Source organism: Desmodus rotundus, chromosome 2 (assembly GCF_022682495.2).
Source record: "Desmodus rotundus isolate HL8 chromosome 2, HLdesRot8A.1, whole genome shotgun sequence".
NCBI classification, from domain to species: Eukaryota; Metazoa; Chordata; class Mammalia; order Chiroptera; family Phyllostomidae; genus Desmodus; species Desmodus rotundus.
Window position 1 is genome coordinate 169247205 of NC_071388.1, and position 23931 is coordinate 169271135.

The 23931-nt window shown below is 34.9% G+C and overlaps 1 protein-coding gene and 1 pseudogene across 1 annotated transcript in view; one reads left to right on the forward strand and one right to left on the reverse strand.

Annotated features, from left to right (window-relative positions):
* Positions 1-23931, forward strand: part of ZNF804A (zinc finger protein 804A) — a 271182-nt gene that overhangs the window by 171066 nt on the left and 76185 nt on the right. The window lies entirely within an intron of this gene.
* LOC112305733 (succinate dehydrogenase cytochrome b560 subunit, mitochondrial pseudogene) lies at positions 283-784 on the reverse strand (annotated as a pseudogene).

Below are 23931 nucleotides of genomic sequence, written 5' to 3' on the forward strand. Positions count from 1 at the left end.
CCCAAGGTGGAGAGAATGAGGGCCTCTGGGCCCCAAGCAGTCTGTTCATGGGGGCGGGAGAAGGGAGAATCTGTGTTATTCCATCTTTAAAAACAAGGGACACTGGGCCCTGCTCCAGGGCTGTGCTTCTCTAAGGGACTCTGCTGCTGAGTGTCAAGGGCAACTACAAGCATGAAAGGAGCGGACACATCAGAAGACTCTGCCCTGCCTGGAGGGAGGGTGACAAAAGGAAATCAGGACCACTAATCATCTGTGAGAGGCTGGAGTGGGGACTGGAGCTGCTCACATGGCCGCCAGCCCCACAGAGGACAGCACAGGGAGATCCAGGACCACCACACCCAACTGGCACAGCTGTGGATCTTCAGGCCTTTCCCAAGGTCCCACATTAGGTGCCAGACCCATTCCAGGTATGGTAGACAACGGGGAAGGCAAGAGCAAACTTGGCCGTGTGGATCAGTGCTGGACCCAGACACAGCGACTTCACCAGTTCCAAATGAGACTCAAAGTTCCCAGGCAGCACCAGGGCCCGCAAGCCAGAAAGAGAGACTCCTGCCCTCAGGGCTCTGCCAGTGCTGCAGTGGCAAATGGACATCGCCCTGCAAATAGTCGACTTGTAGAGAGTGATATGAAGACACAGAGGATGGTGTGAACAAAGGTTCTTATTCCAGAATCTCCCCGTCTCTTCCTTGGCTGTGGTTCCCAAAGGAACAGCATTTCTGATGCAGAGCAGAGGACTGAGGCGGGGCCCAAGGCAGTGGCGGCCACCGTGTCTCAACAACAGCATAGCCGCCTTCTGCAATAGCTGCTTTTCCTTTTCAGTGTCTAAGGCTGTGGAGAACAGGTTCTACTCTCAACAGCTGGGACTGTGCTGTAATGGCTTGTGTGGGAATCACTGTCGCAACACAGTGCAAGTGTGCTGTGATGCTACGTTTGGAATTAGGTAAAACTCCAGAGTAAGAGAAAGGTTCTCAGTACTCCAGTCTTCCCCCTTTTTTTTTTTTTTCTGTGAACCTAATGTGTCGCTATAAATTTTGTATTCCTGAGGGAAGTGTTGTCACTATTTTGTTCTGTGAAATGATGGAAATTTATGTCTAGTTTCTTAATTCTCCACATGTAACATATAACTGCTTAATTATGATCCACATCAGAAATATTGATCTTTCAAAACAACAAGGTAATAAATTCTAAGAAAGTAGAATTTAATATTCCATCAATGGTGGATAAACTTGGACTTGTGTGTTAGGTGGAGCAATGTCCACAAAATCAGGTCATGAGATGTGGCTTCCCTCCATGTTCACCATCCCAACCCCACCTGTCTCCCTGCCTTGGCTACCCTTGTTACACATGTGTCACACATGTAAGAGTTTGTTCTTGTGTAAAGATTTGTTGCTCACAAAAACCCACGTATCACTGGCTGTGTACCAACTTGAGTATGTCCCTGTGAATAAAACTCTGTCTTAGCTCACCCTGCTGTAACAAAGCACCATAGACTGGGTGGCTTAAACAACAGGAATTCATGTTTCACTGTTGGAGAGACTGGAAGTCCGAGATCTGGGCACCAGCAGGGTCAGGTTCTGGTGAGGGCCTACTTCCTGGCCCCCTGTCTCACTGTGCCCTCCCACGTGGTGAGAGAGATCTAGTCTCTCCTCCTCTTTTGTAAAAAGACATTAGTCTTATCATGAGGTCCCTTTCAAGAACTACTCTAACCATGATCACCTCACAAAGGCCTTGCCTTCAAATATCAGCATATTGAGGATTAGAGCTACAACATATGAATTTTGGGGGACACAGCCATTCAGACCATCACACCCCCAAATATCAACAAGTGACCCTCTAGCTTCCTTATGTTCAATTTACCCATTTACTCATCTAAGTTTATCAGGAATATAATTCCTGCACAAGTAGTATGCCACAAAATATTTGGTATACCAATCTGCATAAATTAATAGTAATTTATTTTAAAATTCAAAAGAGATTTTCAAGTCTCAATACTCATTATTTTAAGTGCCCTTAAGTGCAATTAATGTAACTAAGTACTATTAAAACGCAGCCACCACTTTGGATAACGTAATTGTCCCTAATAAGCATAACTTTTCACCCTGGCTGGATACTCAGCTGGTGGGAGCATCGTCATCATAGCCAAGGTTGTGCATTCACCCCTCGTAGGGGCACAAACAGGAATCAGCCAATGAATGCATAAGTGGAACAACAAATCTATGTTTCTCTCTCTCCCTCTCCCTCTCCGTCTCTCCCTATCTGTCCTCCTTGCCTCTCCCTCTAAATCAATAAATAAAAAAGGAAGAAGACAAAAAAAGAATAGCTTTTCATCTATTAAAACCACATTTATCACTCACATCATTTGGTCTCATGATATTGTGGAGGAGCAAAAATTATTAATATTTTATTAAATATTAAATGAACATAGTCTGTTCTTTTACTTTAAGGTCTATATTAACTTTTGAATGATCAGACCACATAGAAACTGTTTATCATAAACATGTAAATTTAATTTAAGCCTGACTTAACTTGGTAAAAGTAACATTGTAAAAGGCATATATAAAGATATACTTAGACATCCATGTACAGGGTCTGGCAGAAGTAAGGCCTACTTGAGTGTGGTTGGTAGGGTAATAATATGGTTGTAATAACTTACAGTTTTAACTTGAACATTTCACCTAAAATGCCACATAGTATGCTTGATCATGATATTAGTATGTTATAGAATTACATGCTTATGATTTTGTAATAAAAAGGGGGTGCTATTTGTGTGGGACCCTGTATATGTCCACAGGAACAAGAGTTGAGGCACAAATGATCAATACTTGTTATGTTAGGATATAGTTGAGGTTAAAGATAGAGTGTCTTGGATTCAAAATGTATGGATAACAGTATAAATGTGAGATTGTACATTAAGAAAAGTTAGGGAAAAAAATCTTGTCATTCCAAAGAACTTTCTAACTCTAAAGATACTAGAAGAATTAACTCCATTGAAAGTTCACAGGAGTACACTGGCCAGTGTGGCTCAGTTGGCCCAAGGACCACATGGTTGTGGGTTTGATTTCCAGTCTGCAAAGATACTCGGCTTGTGGTTTTGATCCCTGGTCAGTCGGGGGACTCATGAGAAAGCAACCAATCAATGTTTCTCTCTCACATTGATGTCTCTCTCTCTAGAAAGCAATGAAAAAATTATCCTGGAGTCAGGATTTAAAACATTTTTTTTTAAGTTCACAGGAGTCAGTACTTAGCTTTAACTGTTTTTTTCTATTTAGATTATACAAAATGATTTTTTAAGGTGTACAGTCTGATAACTTAATATACATACATCATTAAATGATTACTACAATCAAGTTAACCCCTCCATCACCTCATATAGTTATGTGTGTGTATGTTGTGAGAGCACTTATGATATAATCTCTTGACAACTTTAAAGTATACATACAATATTATTAACCACAGTTACCATGCTGTCTTATAGATCCCCGAACTCATTCATGTTAACAATGAAAGGTTGTATAATTTGACCAACATGTCGCCACTTCCCCCATCACCAAGCCCCTGGCAACCACCATTGTACTCTCTGATTCTATGAGTTCTACTTTCTTAGATAGCAGATGCAAGTAAGACCATGGAGCATTTTTCCTTCTGTGCCTGGTTTACATCACTTAACAAAATGTCCCTTGCGTTTATTTATATTATCATAAATGTCAGGATTTCTTTCTTTTTATGGCTGAATAGTATTCTACTATGTATTTATTACCTTAAGATGTATACCTAGAAGTGGGATTGCTAGATCATATGGTATTTCTATTATATTAATTTTTGGAAGAACCTATATACTATTTTCCATACTGGCTGCATCAATTTACATTCTCACCGGGAATGTTCAGGGGTTCCCTTTTCCCCACAGTCAGCCTCACAAATACTTCGTATCTATTGTCCGTTTGATAATAGCCATCATAACACATTTGAGGTGATGTCTCCTGGGGTTTTGATTTTCATTTCCCTGACTATGAGTGATTTTGAGCATCTTTTCATATACCTGCAGGTTATTTGAGGTTATTTGTATGTCCACTTTGGAAAGATGTCTGTGCAGGTTCTTTATTCATTTTTTTATTGCCTTATATATTTTTGTCCTATTAAGTTATATGAGTTCCTTACATATTTTGATATTAAACACTCATCAGACATATGACTTACAAATATTTTCCTCAGTTCCATAAATTGCCTCTTCATTTTGTTCATGGTTTCCTTGGCTGTGCAGAGTTTTTTAGTCTGATGTAACTCTACTTACTTATTTTTGCTTTTGTTACCTGTGCTTTTGGTGTCATATCTGAAAAACAATATTTCTAAGACTAGCGTCAAAGAGATTTTCTGCTCTTATTTTTTTCTAGGAGTGTCACAGTTTCAATTCTATCATTTAAGTCTTTTATCTCCTTCAAATTCATTTTTGTGAATTGTGTAAAGTACGGTCCAGTTCCATTCTTTTGCATGTGGATATTCAGTTTTCCCAATACCAATATTGGAGAGACTTTCCTGCCCCCATTATGTATTCTTGGCACCCTCCTAAAAGATTATTTGGCCATGTATTTGGTTTATTTCTTGGCTCTCTACACTTTTCCATTAGCCTGTGTACCTGTTTTAATATTACTGCCATACTGTTTTGATTACTATAGTGGTGTGATGTGCTTTGAAATTAGGAAATATGATGCTCCCAGCTTTGTTTTTCTTCCTCAAAATTGCTTTGGCTCTTTGGACTATTTGTGGTTCCATATGAATTTTAGAATTTTTCTCTTTCTGTGAAAAATTTCATTAAAGTTTTGATAGGGAATACTTTGAAACTAAAGATCCATCACTTTGGGTAGTATGGACATTTTAACAATATTGTCTGCCAATTTATGAACATAGAATAATTTTCCATTTATGTGTCTTCTTTAAGTTCCTTTAGGTTCAAGGGTGGGAGGCAGGGAAGGGGTTGGGGGCCATGATGGGGTGAAAATGGAGACAACTGTACTTGAAAAACAATAATAAAAAATTTTTATAAAAAGTTCTTTTAGCAATGTCTTAATTTCAACAGATCTTTAAACTTTTTGGTTGAATTTGTTTCATTATTTTTGATGCTATTAAATATTGGATGGTTTTCTTAATTTCTTTTTCAGATAGGTTGCTAATACTGTATAAAAATGCAATGATGTTTTTAAAGATTTTATTTATTTATTTTTTAGAGGGGAAGGGAGAGAAAAAGAGAGGAAGGGGATATCAGTGTGTGGTTGTGTCTCCCACGCCCCCTACTAGGAACCTGGCCTACAACCCAGGCATGTGCCCTGACTGAGAATGAACTGGCAACCCTTTGGTTCGCAGGCTGGTACTTAATCCACTGAGCCACACCAGCAATGTTGATTTTGTATCCTGCAACTTTACTGAATGCATATATTAGTTCTTACTTTTTTTTTTTTTTTGGTATAGTCCTTAGCATTTTCTAAATGTAAGATCATGTCTTTGGCAAAAAGAGGTAATTTTACTTCTTCCTTTTTAATTTGGATGGCCTTTTCTTGCCCAATTGCTCTGGCTAGGATTTCCAGTACAGTCTTGAATGAAAGTGCTAAGAGTAGGTATCTTCTATTGTTCCTGGTCTTAGAAGAAAATCTTTCAACTCTTTACTGTCAAGTATGATGTTACCTGTATACTTGCTATATATTGCTTTTATTAAGATGAGGTACATTCTTTCTATGCCTAATTAATTGAGAGTTTTTATCATAAAAAATGTTGAATTTTGTCAAATTCTTTCATTTGCCATCTATTGAGGTGATCATGGAATTTGTTATTCTTTATTTTGTTGATGAAGTATAACACAATTATTAATTTGCATATATTGAGACATATTTATATCACACATACTTCCAAATCTGGCCATATTTTAATGTATTTATTGTAATTAACAATTTTGGGGGATAGTTTAAATATTTTTTGTTTTACATGTATTTTTTTTATTGTTGTTCAAGTATTGTTGTCTCCATCTTCACCCCACCATGACTCTCCTGGCCCACCCATTCCTACCTCCCACCCCCAAACCCAACCTCTTTGGCTTTGTCCATGTGTCCTTTCTACAAGTTCCTTGATGGACTTTCCCTTGTTTTCCCCCATTATTCACCCCCCCTCTGGTTGCTCTGTTTGTCCTTTATTTAAATGTCTCCGGTTATATTTTTCTTACTTGTTTGTTTTGTTGATTAGGTTCCACTTATAGGTGAGATCATATGGTATTTGTCTTTCACCACCTGGCTTATTACACTTAGCATAATGCTCTCCAGTTCCATCCATGCTGTTGTGAAGGGTAGGGGCTCCTTCTTTCTTTCTGCAGTGTAGCATTCCATTGTGTAAATGTACCAGAGTTTTTTGATCCACTCACTTACTAATGATCACTTAGGTTGCTTCCAGTACTTGGCTATTGTAAAATGTGCTGCTATAAACATTGTGGTGCATAAGGTCTTTTGGATGGGTGTTTCAGGATTCTTAAGGTATAATCCCAGCAGTGGTATAGCTGGGTCAAAAGGCATTCCATTTTTAGTTTTCTGAGGAAATTCCATATGTTTCCCACACTGGCAAGGGACATAAAGGAAGGAATAAACAAATGGGACCTCATCAAAATAAAAAGCTTCAGCATGGCTAAAGAAAACAGCAGTAAAATGAAAAGGGAGTCAAATGTACGGGAAAATATGATACCTCAGACAAGGGCTTGATCTCCAAAATATATAAGGGACTCATACAACTCTGCCCCAGGGAGACAAACAACCCAATTTAAAAAAATGGGCAAAGGACTTGAACAGACACTTCTCCAAGGAAGACATACAGAGGGCCCAGAGACTTATGAAAGGATGCTCAGCATCACTAGCCATCAGAGAGATGCAAATTAAAACCACAGTGAGATACCACTTCACTCCAGTCAGACTGGCCATCATAAATAAATCAACAAACAAGTGCTGGAGAGGTTGTGGAGAACAGGGAACCCTGGTGCACTGTTGGTGGGAATGCAGAAGGATAGTTTTAAATTTACAGAAACATTCTAAGGATAGTACAGAGAGTTCTTATATACCCTACAGCCAGTTTCAGCTATTATTTAACATTAATAAGGTCTATCTGAGCACAATTAATGAACCAATATTGATACACAGTTATTGATTAAAATCCAGACTTTATTCAAATTTCCTTAGCATTTATTTAATGTGTTTCTTTTATTCCAAGGTCTCATCCAGAATAATGCATTACATTTATCCATCTTATCTCCCTAGGCTCCTCTTGGCTATGGCTGTTTCTCAGGCTTTTCTTCTTTTCTATTACCTTAACGGTTTGGGAGTGTGCTGGTAAAGCATTCATAGAATGCCCCTCAGCTGAGATTTGCTGATGTTTTTCTTATGATTAGACTGGGGTTATGGGTTGGGTTCTGGGGAGAAATGCCTCTGAGCTAAAGTGCCATTTTCATCATATCAAGGCTACATGCTCTATTATGACTTACTTCTGTTGATTATTCTTCAGTGAACTAGCTAAGGTAGTGATTGTTAGGTTTCCCTATTGTACATTTCCTCATGTCTTGCCATTCAACGTTGTCCTCTTTGGGAAAGCAGAAAGTTACTACGCACAGCCTTTCTTCAAAGAGTAGGGAGTTGTGCTCTACCTCCTGGTGGGTGGAATATACATAAAAGATTTCTAATTGTTTTGCACTGAAAATCAGTCTCTTCTCCTTATCTATCTATCTATCTATCTATTTATTTATATAAGTATAAGCTCATTAATGTTTATTTTATACTTTTGGTAATGTTTGATATTTATTTCTTTATTTCTGTAGTTTATATTATTGCAGTTTCACCATTAGGTGCTCTTTCAATTGGTTTCTGAATGTGTCTCTGACATACTTCCATCATTGTGAGGTCTTTTGTTTGTTTTTTGAACACTCGCTTAATTTCTGTCACTACAATATGCTCCATGCTCATCTTAACTGGGTCTGGTTAAGTATCTACTGTTATTGGTTGTCACTGCTTCTTGGCTTCTCAGCGGACAGAGCAAGGGCATATGTGTGTGCATACTACTTATAAATACGCACATACCTATGCATATTTCTGTAAGTAGTCATCTACCTATGTATCAAGCTGAACGTAACTTTCCACTGCCAGCTCTAACTCTGATCCACAACTACGTGGTCTTCAAACCTTCTCCCATCAGTAAGAAACTGGTCTCCCATCAGGGATCCATTTATTTAATTGCTCAATTCCAATATACACACATAGCAGAATCAAAATTGTTAACCCACACTCTAGTAAGAAATGATTTAATTAAGTAGAATACAGTTCATGTGTACAATTTCTGTTGCTTTTAGTCTTAAAGATTGAATTCAGTTAGAAAGTTCCATGGCACCTCCTCTCCTACCCCCTACAGTGGGGTGGTTTCATACATTGGTGTTACAGTTAGATTTTTTTTTTTTACATTTGACATTCCACACTGTGATTCTTCCAAACTTCCAATTAAATTTTAATTGCACACATTAAAGTTCACTCTTTGTGCTGTACATTTCTATCAATTTAGACAAATATATATTGCCACATATTCACAATTATGCTATTATACAGAATGATTTTTACTGCTATAAAAATCTTTCTAAGTTACATCTATTAAACTTTCACCTCTTATTCTGAGCAACTGGAAGCCACTGATCTTTCTTTTGTCCCTATAGTTTTGTCATTTCCAGAATGTCATATAATTGGAATTAAATGTAATAGGATTTTTAGGTATACATATTTTTTTGTTTTAAGCAAAGTGTACTTAAGGTTCCTCTACAATATTATAAGGCTTGATAGCTCATTTACTTTTATTACAGAATACTATTCTATTTTGTAGGTACATTACAATTTTTTTTAAATCTATTCACCTATTGAAGGACCTCTTGTTTGCTTCAGGTTGGAGCTATTATAAATAAAGCTTCTATAAATATTCAAGCAAAGGATTTTAGTAGGCATACTTTTTCAAATCAAATGGGTAGATATCTAGGAGTATGAGTTCCATATGACACCTGCAGGTAACCTGTAGCTTTGTTAGAGATCATCGTCTGACAAACTGATTTCCAAAATTTTACATTCTACCAGCAACAGAGAAGAGTACATCTTTCTCTGAATCCTTCCAAAGATCGCCATGGCCTGTGATTAGGATTGGAGCTATTCTAATGTGTGGTGGTATTTTACTATTGTTATACTTGGTGATTTCCTAAAATCAAATGTTGAGGATCTTTTCATATGCTTATTTGCCATCTACATCACTTTGGTAAAGTTGATGCTGCTGGTCCATAGGCCACATTTAAATATCTTTTCCTTAGTGTTATTTAGATAGATATATTAAGGGGGGAAATGCCTCAGTTTCTTGAGTAATAAATTTTCACAAGAATCTTCTTCTCAGATTTCTTTCAAACAAAATGTGACATATTAATATTTTTACTGCCTGTAAGAAAAACTGGTGAAAGTAGGAATGAAAGCAAAGTTTAGATGTGAAAGATCTGGGCCTATAAAGTTATAAATTTCTTGAGCAATCTTAAAATTGCCAGTAGTCTAACAGTACTTTTTGCCTTTTATTTTAAAAAATTGTCATAATGTCTTTGTATACTCATAGGTATACAAGGGTATTGTCATATACTTATAGCTAGAGATCTAGCCCTGGAATGTGGCTGTTAAATGAATGTTACTGAATATAATCTTAAATTACCTACCATAGTTTTATTGGTCATAGCAAACTATTATACATATATATAAATATTTACACACATGTAATATTTACATATGTATGTAATATTTACACATATATAATATTTACATATGTATATATGTAAATATTACACGTGTATGTAATATATTTATCTATAAATATATATAATATCTATGTATATATATTTATATATAAATATATAAATATATATTTACATAAATATATATAAAAATAGTTTGCTATGACCAAGAATAGTTTTATATATTATATATATATATATAAAACAGCAAACTATTATATATATACATATGTTTTTTTTTCCCACTTCTTTTCTGAATATTTCAGCCTCCCTCAAGGATGTCACCAATAGAAAGTTGGAGAGATCTCAGGGGGTAAAATGGAGGCACTTTATTATTTTGGTCAAATTCTGTTTTTCAAAAATAGATTTAGCCTTTCTTTCAGTAAAGCAGTTTAAGCCTAAATATCACAAGCCATTAGAAACTGAACTAAGGAAAGATATTCAAATATTTGATGAGTTTGAAATTTTGACATTTATTCACATTTGGCTCAGGGATTTTTAAAAAAATTCTGAATATTCTGAGTCTGAATGTTTAAGCCAAGACATTTGTCCTTTCTGAAACATCTAGAAAGTAAATCTTTTATTAAAAATTATGTTTTTGATCAATATGTAGAAGTAAGGTTTAAAACAATAATTAAGGTTTTTAGTATTTGCACACATCACTTACAATTCTATAAAGAATCAAGAAATCGAACTAAGACTTTGAAAATGTTTAATCATCTCTGAACAAACAAGCATAGAAGATCAATTTACATCACAGGGAAATAGGAAATGTCCACTTTGATTCCCTGGGATATTTGTAGTAAAACTTGTCATTATTTTGTGTATCCATCACTATCGACTTTAAAACACACTTAGTAAAGGACATTGAATGAGACAGTAGGCGGTTCCTGAGCAACTTGGTGACATGACAATGAATTCTCCAGCATGCTACAGGGGTGGGGGGGGCACACTGTACAGCCACTGCTGCCAGCAGGGTCATCCCCCTTTCATCTGTTCAAAATCCCGCTAGGTTCATTTTTTCTAATGAGGGATTATTAACAGAAATATTGACATTTAATAGAATTTCAACATTAGAATGTGTACTATTTTATTGAAAAATACTTGTGTATTTAATTTGGATGAAAACATTTTGTACACATTTTTAAAGGAACAGATTTTTAAAAGTTATATTCCTCAAAGTCACTTTCAGTGATGGTTTGATAAGTACTACTAATTGATCATCCCAAACTGGATGATGAGCAAGAATTTTTTCAAGTAATATAAAATACTAGGATAAATCACCATGACATACATGTAATGATACAAAATATATCTTAATAAATTCAACATGTTATATTTACCATCTTTATAAGTTATGTATATTTATGCCAAAGTGTATTTTTATTTTTAAGAAGTACTTTAAAATGAACTTATTGTACTAAGGCTGAGTTCTAAGGTGGCAAAATAAATTTTTTCTTTATGAAACATTAAATTTTCCCATGAAGTTTTTGGTGACTAAAACATCAATATACTAAAGTCTTTATTTAAACAGAACAGAATTTACATTTTTAACATTGAATGAAATTCTAATGCACTATCAAAAGTCACGAAGGAAATCATATGTCTACAGTAGTTCTCCCCACCATTGTCCATGGTTTTGCTTTTTTGGGTTTGAATTACAATCAACTGCAGTTAAGAAATCTGACATGGAAAATTCCAGAAACAAACAACTTATAAGATTTAAGTGCTGTATCATTCAGAGCAGCGGGGTGGACTCTCCACTGCTCTGCTCAGTCCTTCCCTGAACTTGCATTGCCCTGCTGCCCAGTGTGTCCATGTAGTGCGCTGCCTGCGCTTTAGTGTGCTTCTTGGTAGACCGGTTATGAGGCATTGTGAGAAAGAGAGATTGCATTCACATAACTTTTATTATAGCATATTGATGTAATTGTTCTACTATGAGCAATAGTTAATTTCTTACTGTGCCTGATTCATGAATTAAACTTCATCAAAGGTATGTACAGGAAAATACACAGTATATATAAAGTTCACTACTATCTGCAGTGTCAGGCCTCCATTGGAGTCATGGAATGTATCTCCCATGGATGAAAGGGAACTCTCATATATGTTTTACTTTCAGGAAACAGAGCAGTCTTATAACTAAATGTTACCTGTGTTTTTTAGAAAGTCTCATTTTAATTTAATATGTTTTACCTTGAATATCTTGAGAAAAATGTATGCTGCGTAAGTACATTAGGTCTAAATCAGAAGCAAAGAAAACATGGTAGCATTGGCTGTGATCATATCACTGTTCCTGTAGTGCAACAATAGAACGCTAGGAAATAAAATTGCAGGACACAAACCTCCGTGTCAACTTGTCACCATGTTACACTTAAAGTAGTTATTAAAATCATTATGCTATCAACTCCTGAAGTTTGGATGCACCAAATATAGCAACCTGGTTTAATTGCTTGCCATTTTATTCTGAGTGAAAGAAAGAAAAAAGAAGAGGAGAAAAGGTAGATAAAGCAGCATGTTTGAAAGATATTTATAAAGACTTCCTCCTATCAAAATGCAATAAAAAATGATTCTCAGTGTGAATACCATATATAAGACAACTTGTTTGTTGAACTTAGATTTCTTATTGCTTTCACAATCAGGAAATTTAAAAAGCACCTAATTACTTGCACAACTGGAAGAAAAGCTTGAAAAATGCTAAATAAAAAGTGCAGGACAGCCAATTTGATAATGTATAGTATTTCTATTTTTTAAATCATTTTTATTGTTATTCTGTTATAGTTGTCCCAATTTTAATAGAGCCATGGGCATGGAAACATGGAGCAGACTAAAGGTGACCAGAGGGGAGGGGGTGGGGGGTAATGGTGGAAAGAAGGGGAAGGGACTAGTCAGACAACATGTATGGATGACCCCCAGACATGGACAACAGGGTGGGAATTTCTCTATGTTTAAAAATTAAACAAAAAATCCAGCAGATTTTTAAAATCTGTTTCAATAATGGACTGGTGAGTAGAATTGTCACTGTAGAGAATAACTTGTGTTTGTAATTAAGTGTCCAATATAACAGTGTAGCCTAAGAAATACACTTATTAAATCTTTCAATTTTCCAGCTGTTCCTTTTAGCCTTACACATTCATGCAGAGATCATTATTACTTAATGAGAAAGAGGAAGAAATAGAATGAATTTGATATTAGATTTAGAATGCAAGTATGAATGTGGAGTTATAATTGTATTTTATTTTTATCATTTTTCTCTTTATATTTTTACTTTAAATTGAAAATTTATATTCTATAATTATGTATATATACACTTATATGAAAAAATGCATTTCCTTTAAACTGCAGAATTGCCTATTAAAAGGTAATAAAACTTCATGGGAAAAACTTACGTCAGTATTATGGTTTACAGATTATATGAGGCTATCAGGTAAGTTTCAGTATAAGTTTTTTACTTTTAATTTATTTAAATATCATAGAATCAATAATAGAATGAACAGATAATAATTTATTGTATACAAACTTTTATGTTTTACTATAATTTTTATAGTATAGATTGTATTTGTATTTTATAATATGCTTTAGAATCATTTAAATACATATTTTTTCCTATTCATTAAAAGCTAAAACTGTTATTTTTTGAAAAATACATTTAACTTTTTTGGTAGAAGTGATGCTAAATAATTTGAAGAGATAAATCATATTCAGAAAGAAATGTAAAACCCAATATTTAAAGCAAGATTTAAACTTGAAATACACGTTTAGTTTTAGAATAATACAGGTATGAAATTGTGGAATATATTTTATTGATAAAATAGACACTGTGTGTTTTTAAAATTATTAAAGTAGATTATACTTTTAAACATTCTTTACTTGTTTTCAAGTACATTTTTATGACTCAAGAGAAGTTAAATACTTAACACTTGAGGAGTTAAATAATAATCAAATAAGAATGGTAAGCCCCCATTATTAGTAAAAGACTTGTTTTAGAAACAGAAATAAGTATTACAATTTAATGAAATGCTTTATAAAATACAATGACTATTAATGTTTAAAGCATTATATGTTTATAATAGTTCATTTTTATTTTCCACCTCTGGCATATATGTTCATAGTGCACTTTTATTGATTATGCTATTACAGTTGTCCTGTTTACCCCTCCTTTATTCCCCCTTCCACCAGCATTCCTCCCCCCTTAGTTCATGTCCATGGGTTGTACATACAGTTCATTCTACACGTGTTTTTTCTGGGAAAAAAATAATACTATAAGTTCATAAAGTTTGTCTTGTTAGGATTTTATAATATATTGTCTTAGCTACTTTTTATGAACCCAATTTCAGTTCAATCAGAGCTCTCACTTATAAATATTTTCTGTACTTTAATCAAGAAGTGAAGGGATTCATTATTGAAAGAACATCTGTTAGACAATGCAGATTTGTGTAAGCCAATTAGAGAATATTCCATGCCATGTATGGTGTAATGGATATAATTCATAAAGATAAAATATCAGATATTAATTTTATTATAAAATGTTTCAACATACAATATATTTTTCTTTTACAAGTTAGTTGTAGGATTGCATGTCCTTAAATGAAATATTTACAAAATATACACAAGATGAAGAGACCCAACAAAAGGGAGAGGATATGGAAGAAAAACGATGCAGGAATATATATATATGTGTGTGTATATATATATATAATATATATATATATATAGTGTTACTCATAAGAATTGATATTAAATAATTTAGGGTAAAAATAAAGTATTATGAACTTTTCAGTACGTACAAAGGCTGGAAATATGGAAAATATAATTGGCATACATGTCTAGAAGTTTTATCTTGGTTACATTTGGTAACTTAGAAGACTCACTTAAGGTATTCTACAAATTGTCAAATGGTAGCCATTTAGTTCTCTCTGACGGGTCAATATTATGCTTGTAAATATTACGCTAAGGACTTTTAATAATATATGCTATTTAATGTATATAGTATATTTATTCATGGTAATGTAATCAGTATGAAAGTTTAGCTTCAGACTTAACTGATATATATAGAGCTTTTCATCCCAAAGAAGCAAAATACACATTCTTTTCAAGTGTCCATGGAACTTTCTCAAAGATAGACCACATGATAGGACACAAAGCAAGCCTCAACAAATTCAAGAAAATTGCAATCATATCAAGCATTTTCTCTGACCACAAGGGACTGAAACTAGACACTAGCCCCAAAGGAAAAAACTCAAAACACTCAAAATCATGGAGACTGAATAGCATGCTATTAAACAATGAATGGGTCAACAACGAGATTAAAGAAGAAATCAAAAACTTTCTGGAAACAAATGAAAATGAACTCACAACAACCCAAAACCTATGGGACACAGCAAAGGCAGTGCTGAGAGGGAAATTCATAGCAATACAGGCCTACCTTAAAAAGATAGAAACACTTCAAACAAACAACCTAACCCTACGCCTACAAGAACTCGAGGAACAACAACAAAGACAGCCCATAGAAAGTAGAAAGAAGGAAATAACCAAGATCAGAGCAGAGTTAAATGACATAGAGACTAAAAGCACAATTCAAAGGATCAATGAATCCAGGAGCTGGTTCTTTGAAAAGATAAACAAAATCGACAAGTCTTTAAGTAAGCTCATCAAGAAAAAGAGAGAGAATCCAAATAAACACAATTAGAAATGAAAGAGGAGAGATTACAACTGATACAACAGAAATACAAAGGATTGTAAGAAATTACTACGAAGAAATATGCCAAGAAATTTGAAAACCTAGGTGAAATGTACACATTCCTAGAAAAATATAATCTTCCAAAACTGAATGAAGAAGAAGCAGAAAACCTGAACAGACCAATAACAGCAGACAAAATTGAAGCAGTCATCAAAAAACTCCCAACACACAAAAGCCCTGGACCAGATGGCTTCAGAGGAGAATTCTACAAAGCATTTAAGGGAGAGCTAACCCCCATCTTCTATAGATTATTCCAAAAAATTCAAGAATATAGAAGACTCCCAAACTCTTTTTATGAAGCCAGGATCATCCTAATCCCAAAACCAGATAAAGACACAATGAAGAAAGAAAATGTCAGGCCAATATTGCTGATGAAAATAAGTGCTAAAATTCTCAACAGAATATTGGCAAACCGCATCCAGCAATACATTAAAAATATCATACACCATGATCAAGTGGGGTTCATCCCAGGGATGCAAGGATGGTACAATATTTGCAAATCAATAAATACATCACATAAACAACAGCAAAGACAAAAATCACATGGCCATATCAATAGATACGGAAAAAGCATTTGATAAGATACAGCATCCATTTCTGATAAAAACACTCAGCAAAGTGGGAATAGAGGGAGCATTCTTCAACCTAATAAAGGCCATATATGAGGGACGTACAGCCAACATCATACTCAATGAACAAAAACTTAGAGCTTTCCCACTAAGATCAGGAACAAGACAAGGATGCCCTCTCTCACCACTTCTATTCAACATAGTATTGGAAGTCCTAGCCACAGCAATCAGACAAGAAAAAGCAATAAAAGGCATCCAAATTGGAAAGGAGGAGATGAAACTGTCGCTGTTTGCAGATGACGTGATAGTGTACATGGAAAATGCAATAGACACCACCAAAAAACTATTTGACCTAATAAATGAATTTGGCAAAACAGCTGGATACAAAGTCAATACTCAGAAATCAAAGGCATTCCTGTATACCAACAACAAAACTGCAGAAAGAGAAATGAGGAAAAAAATCTCATTTGATATAGCAACAAGAAAAATAAAGTACCTAGGAATCAACCTAACCAAGGAGGTAAAAGACCTGTACTCAGAAAACTACACAACACTGAAGAAAGAAATTAAGGAAGACACAAACAAATGGAAGCATGTACCATGCTCATGGATTGGAAGAATTAACATCATCAAAATGATGGCCATACTACCTAAAGCAATTTATAGATTGAATGCAATCCCTATTAGAGTACCCATGACATATTTCACAGATATAGAACGAACATTTCAGAAATTTATATGGAACCATAAATGACCCCGAATAGCTGCAGAAATTTTGAGAAATAAGAATAAAGCAGGAGGGATCACAATACCTGATATCAAACTGTATTACAAGGCCACTGTAATCAAAACAGCCTGGTACTGGCATAAAAATAGGCACATAGATCAATGGAACAGAACAGAGAGCCCAGAAATAAACTCAAGTCTATACGGTCAATTAATATTTGACAAAGGAGGCAGGAGGATAAAATGGAGCAAAAACAGCCTCTTCAACAGATGGTGTTGGGAGATCTGGACAGCTACGTGCAAAAAAATGAAACTCGATCACCAACTTACACCATACACAAAAACAAACTCAAGATGGATAAAAGACTTAAATATAAGTTGTAACACCATAAAAGTCCTCGAGGAAAACATTGGCAGGAAAATCTCAGACATTCCACACAGCAACATCCTCACAGACATGTCCCCTAAAGCAAGGGACATAAAGGAAAGAATAAACAGATGTGACCTCATCAAATTAAAAAGCTTCTGCATGGCTAAAGAAAACAGGATTAAAATACAAAGAGAACCAACAGTATGGGAAAACATATTTGCCAATGATACCTCAGACAAGGGCCTGATCTCCAAAATATATAAAGAACTCACACAACTCCACTCCAGGAAGATAGACAACCCAATTAAAAAATGGGCAAAGGACTTGAACAGACACTTCTCCAAGGAAGACATACAGAGGGTCCAGAGAAATATGAAAAGATGCTCAGCATCACTAGCCATCAGAGAGATGCAAATTAAAACCACAATGAGGTATCATCTCACACCAGTCAGAATGGCCAACATAAACAAATCCACAAACAAATGTTGGAGAGGATGCGGAGAAAAGGGAACCCTAGTGCACTGTTGGTGGGAATGCAGACTGGTGGGGCCACTGTGGAAAACAGTATGGAATTTCCTCAGAAAACTAAAAATGGAACTGCCCTTTGACCCAGCAATTCCACTGCTGGGATTATACCCTAAGAACCCTGAAAAGGGTTCAGGATTGGAATACCAATCCAAAAGAACGTATGCACCCCAATGCTCATAGCAGCACAATTTACAATAGCCAGGTACTGGAAGCACCCTAATTGCCCATCAGCAAATGAGTGGATCCAAAAACTATGGTACATTTACACGATGGAATTCTATGCAGCAGAGAGAAAGAAGGAGCTTATACCCTTTGCAACAGCATGGATGGAACTGGAGAGCATTATGCTAAGTGAAATAAGCCAGACAGTGAGAGACAAATACCATATGATCTCACCTTTAACTGGAACATAATCAACAGAAGAAAAAAGCAAACAAAATATAACCAGAGACATTGAAGTTAAGAACAATCTAACAATAGCCAGGGGGGAGTGGGGAGGGGACAGTGAGGAGAGGGGATTACAGGAACTACTATAAAGGACACATGCACAGAATCAAGGGGGAGGGTGGAGGTGGGGAAGGGAGGGGGGTTTGGTTGGAGTGGGGAGGAGGGAGGGGGAGAAAATGCATACAACTGTAATTGAATAACAATAAAAAATTTTAAAAAAAGAAGGTTTAGCTTTAAGGTAGTGGTTAAAAGTACTCTAATAAAATTATCCATGTGTTATATAAGTATGTAAGAATGTGTACTTGTATGTGTACATGTTTATTTATAGAGAGAGTATATAAAGTGTTCAAATAATGTCAGTACTTTGATTCTTCATAGTCTTTCATATCTTTTGCTTTATAAGTGGCAGGAGTACTACATAAACCCTTAAAATTTCAAAACCTTAGAAAAATGTGAATAGAAACATTTTGTGTTTTGATAACAACTCTTCCATTAAATTCTCTTGTGAATTAAAATAGTAAAATGGATTAAGGCAATTAATTCTCATGAATGTCATTTGTTACGTCAAACACATATTAGCTTTGTGTCTATAGATCAAGAATGGGCAAACCTTGGCTCACGAGCCAAATCTAACCTGCCAACTGTTTTGGTAAACAGTTTTGCTGAAGCCCTGCCATAGCCATTCCTCTCCACTGTGGCCTATGACTCCTTTCCTCCCGACAGTGACGGAGTTGAGGAGTTGCGACAAATAACGTATGGCCGTAAAGTTTAATGCTTACTGTTTTAGAGTTTGCTAGCCTCTGCTATAGATGATTATCATACCCAACTATAAGATTCATCTGCAGCTTAGGTGATTAATAAGTCAATTATATATGTTCACAGCTGTTTTTTGCACCTAGAGAACACATTCACATATGTAGTCATACAGTCACATCAACACAAACAAGCAAACACACTGTTTTTATTTTTAATTTGACACAATATGAAGTTACATAACTCTTTCATTATGATAATAGTCATTTTCAGTGTTTTTGAAATTGTAAATATTCTTATTCCCATAAAATTGATCAAATATACTAACAACCACTCTACTATGTGAATTTTGACCAGAATAAGATATGAAGAAATAGTGTTTGTATGCAAAACAATCTCTGAAAATGTCTTCATATGTAAAGGAAACTTTAATGTCAAATGTTACTATTACTTTTTTTACAATGTCATTCTTTCTCATACAATATCACTTTTTACACTTTTAAGTTAGAGGAGAAAACAATAGGGTACTGGGACTGCAGATGAATTTCTCAGTGGTAGGCACTGAGGCGTTCCAAATTTGCAGTAAAAAAATCAGTTTGTACTTTGGTCAGATGTCCCCTTTTTGGGATGGCACACTTTGGAGGTGGCAAATTATGCTCACAATTAACTGCCAGGACTCAGCCAAGCCTGTCAGATACATAACATCATTATTGTTTACAAGGAAATGACACGTTAGCACCAGCCGCACTTCACACCAGGGGCATGCTCTTCATCCCTTTGTAGTTCAGCAGCTTTACATAGCAATTTACTTTCTCAGTTGCTCACAAATCAGCTATTTAATTCAATTTATTAGTAAAATGAATTGAGATTAAATGATAACCATCTCTTTTTAGTTTTGTGCTAAACTGGACAAATATGTATATAGCTGGACATATGAATATCATGATTTTCTGAACAAGTACAATCAACTTCCTTTCCCTTTTATTTTTCTATAATTTTTGAGCATAATAATAAATGTGCTATTTTATTATATTGCCAAAATTACATTATAAATTAAGTATTCAAATTTAATATTATTAAGTCTATAAAGAATTTCAACTTCTAACTTAATATTTTAATAATAAAACAATTTGCAACATAACAATCAAAATGTCATTTTAGGAATTTGCTTTCTAGCTCTGCAGGTTAATTTCACAGAGTTATAAAAGAATTGCAAACAGGTTGTGATTCTTTTAGAACAGATGAGAACACTATTGCCCATCACCCCATCACTGGGGAATCGTGCAAATTTGGGCCAAGTTATGAATTCTTTTGTGTAGTTTGAGTTGTTCACAGCTTATGTAAATATCTAAACAAAGTGCAAATCAAAATCCCTGAATTCTGACAGTGTTAGTGACAAACTCTGAAGATACTCCATTTCTTTAAATCTACGTTTGGGAAACGTCTTCCATATTGACTTTGGTACAGATTTGAATATCAGCTATCTGGCCTCACAAGCTGCACGGTATTTCTGGGAGTGACTGATATCCAACCCGAGGGGAACATGGCAGCGTGAGTGAACCATAACAATATTCCAGCTCTGCTGACTCTTAATTTTCTAAACATGCAGTCAGAATTGAGAGTTTCTGTTAAATCTGGTTAGTGTCTGAGAGAGGAGAAAGTAGAGAGGATCTCAGGATCATGAGGAAGAAGTCAAGTACAGAAGAAAACAATTCCTTACATATCTGAGTTGACCATCTGGCCACCCTAGACCAGATTTAGCCTAAGTTGAATTTTTTATGCATATAGTTAAAAATACCAGGGTCAGAATTACAGGACTGGTCAAAGATCTTTTTTATTTTGATTGAAATATGTGTATAAAGTAAATGGAAAGATGTAGTTTTACTTTGTTAGTTATTCATCTTTTTACTTAAACATCTGTAAGGAATTTTTTTTAAGCATGGTTTGATATTGTATGACCCCTGCCTAACTCTAGAGGCCTATCCCAGAATCTTCCACTCTGTCCTACACTAACCACCCAATATGTATTACAGGTTCTTCAATATACTTTGATCTTCCTCCATCTATGTTTTGTTTAGGTTATTTCCTGCTTCTAGACTCTTCTATTGGTCCCATTGAGAGTGAGATTCCCTTTTTCAAATGTGTTCAGTGTATACATCAGGTTCCTTACCTCTTTGTGTTTGAAACTCTTAATGTACACTTTATAGCGCTTTTTACACCCCTGTAGTTATGGTTAAGCTCAATGAGAAAGGTACACTTTTTTTGGTCTTGTCCACTACTCTATGCCCAACACCTAAAAATACAATACACCTGACTCATACAAATTTCTCAAAAATCTCTTCTTTGACTGAAGACAGTGACCTCCTTGAGGATAAGGAGTGTGCTTTTTTAATCTCTTGAAAACTAGAAACTGCCATGCTTTCCCACGAGTTTTCGTGATTGGGGTTTGTCTCAGAGACATCATTAAATTGTTATTAAGTGAGTACATGTTTGGAAGGACAAATGGCTAACTTGAATTATTTAAAAGTACAAAACTAACATTGTGATAGAAAGTTCACCAGCCTGAGAATTTAATTGCGAGTTTGCAGTGCTGTTCTGACTCGAAATTGCTGTTACCCTCATCAAGTCAGTGAAGTTATTTGGATGTCAGTTTTCTCATTCGTTAAATTAAGGAACCGGACATTGTACAACTATATTACTTGTTAGGAGCTATTTTTACACGTTCACCCAATACCTTAATCAGAAAAACCTCTGCTTCAAAGGTTGCTTCTTTGCTCCACAAACACATAATTTAACACCTAATTGTCTTCACATTATAGGAAATGAGAAAGTTGTCATGGAAAGGTCATTGAGGAGAATTTATTCAGCACAGCATGGCAGTTTCGGGCTTTCAAGTGCTGCCTGGGATATAATCACTTGTCTAGTAGCTGAGAGGCCCTTCTAAACTTGAGTAGATTTTTGTGACTTATTTAAAACCCACTTAAATTTCTGGCACATTTTTTGGGGGGGGGCATGGAGGCTTAACTTGACATATGTAAATGAATCCCCTTCACCTAGGTAGTTGCTATTCCATGTCTGTTCCTTTAATAGATATGGCTTTGAGCAATTCCTTTGTTTATGCAGAATTTTTAGTGTGAAGGATATTCTTGTCTCTCCTTCCATGAAAGACTCAACATTCTTAACGTCCTGTAGCTCCTGTCTGTACCAGATAGATCATCACTATAAAGAACATTCATTCATCTCAGCTAGAACTACACTTTGGGATGTATAGGAATTTCTTTTTAGAAAATTAAAATTATGCTTGAGAAAAATTAGCCAATGTAAACAATATAACATTTTTATGTATTCTGGCAAAAAGCTAGTATTAGCAAATTTATAGAATTTGGGAGTGAGTGATGCAATGCAGTTACTGTAAGAAGTGCAGAAATCTATATTACCACAGACTAAATAATTATTTACGTTTATCTTTTTTAGATGTGTATAGATGCTTTTGAAAAAATGGAAAATAACTTATAATTATTAAATCTTAATAGATTTTGTTATCTAATATTTTGTCACATAATATATGGTAAAATAAAACCCTAACATGGAGTCACAAAATATTTTGTATTCTTTAGTCTTATTTTAAAATACTGATTTTTTGAAAAAATAAACAAAATATGATGGTATCTTGCTGTGTTCATAATTGTATGAATGTTCTTTTAGCATAAAATATAATTATAGATTATATAATGGTGAAAACTTATTAAAGTAAGAGTAATATAATATTGTTACTGGATTTTATTTTCATAATTCATATTTTTTCAAAAGACTTTTAAAACACAAATAGCTTACAATATTATGGTAGTTTTTATTTAATTTCTAAATTAAAAGCAATTAATATATTTTAAATTTGCTAGTGACCAGAATCTCAAGATACAGTGATTTTTTCTTTCATGGACAGAAACCACAACAGCATTTATTATAAAAAAATTGATTGAGTCTTCTTTTAAATGATCTACCATGCAATACAGCCAGCCAGCACCCTACAATGAATGCAGTGCCCGCACACTGACTTCACCGAGAAGAAGTGAGATCTGGGTGTGTGTAAAAGAGAGCCAAAGTCTTGCTTTGATTTTTGTTCTTATTGTGTCACTATAACATGCTAGTTTATGGCCCCTTGTCATTTTTTCTTGTTTTGATATATATGAGTACCAAGAGCCTTAAACCTCTAAAATATCATTTTAAAATACACAAGTACAGTACATAGGTTGTCATTGGACAAATGCATTGTAAACACAGAGCCAAGAACATAACATCTTTCACCATCCCATTTTCCTCACTGCTGATTTAGGTCCCCTCAGGCAATAAAAGACTCCAGAGATTCCTTAATGGAATACAACTCTAGGCCACAAGTTTATTAGCTTAAACAAAGAACATGGCAATTGTCCCCAGATGGATTCAGCAAGTCACTAGGCAGCAATGATGCCTAATTCCCCCAACTGACTGTCTGATATCTCTTTTAACGTCTAATTGCTTTTTACAAAGGGAATTGGGCCATCAGTCCTGCCTTACACGTCCGTGCGGGATACAGCTCCCCCCCTGGAGGGTCAGTGACTATCATTGGTACTTTCTCCATGACAGAATTTTGAGACTTAAAAGAAGTGGGTTCTGTTTGTTTTTAAATACTTGTAAAATTGTGAAGGCATAATAATATAATGTCCCATCTCTTAAATTAAGTTCAGAATTTTTCCTTTCCTGTATATTTATTTTTTAATTATTCAATTTCCAATTCACAGTTATTTAGCACAGTTGTACATTAACAAATATCTTCCTTTTTCCATTCTTGACTTCTTTAGAATTTGATCTTTAAAGTGCTTAATTTATGCCAGATTTAAATGTGTTTAACCTATCTTATTTCCCAATCAAGTCCTCCTTATATTTCCACATTTTTACCTTTCAACAATCCTAAAACTACTAAACTTTGAAAATTTTGTCTCTTGAT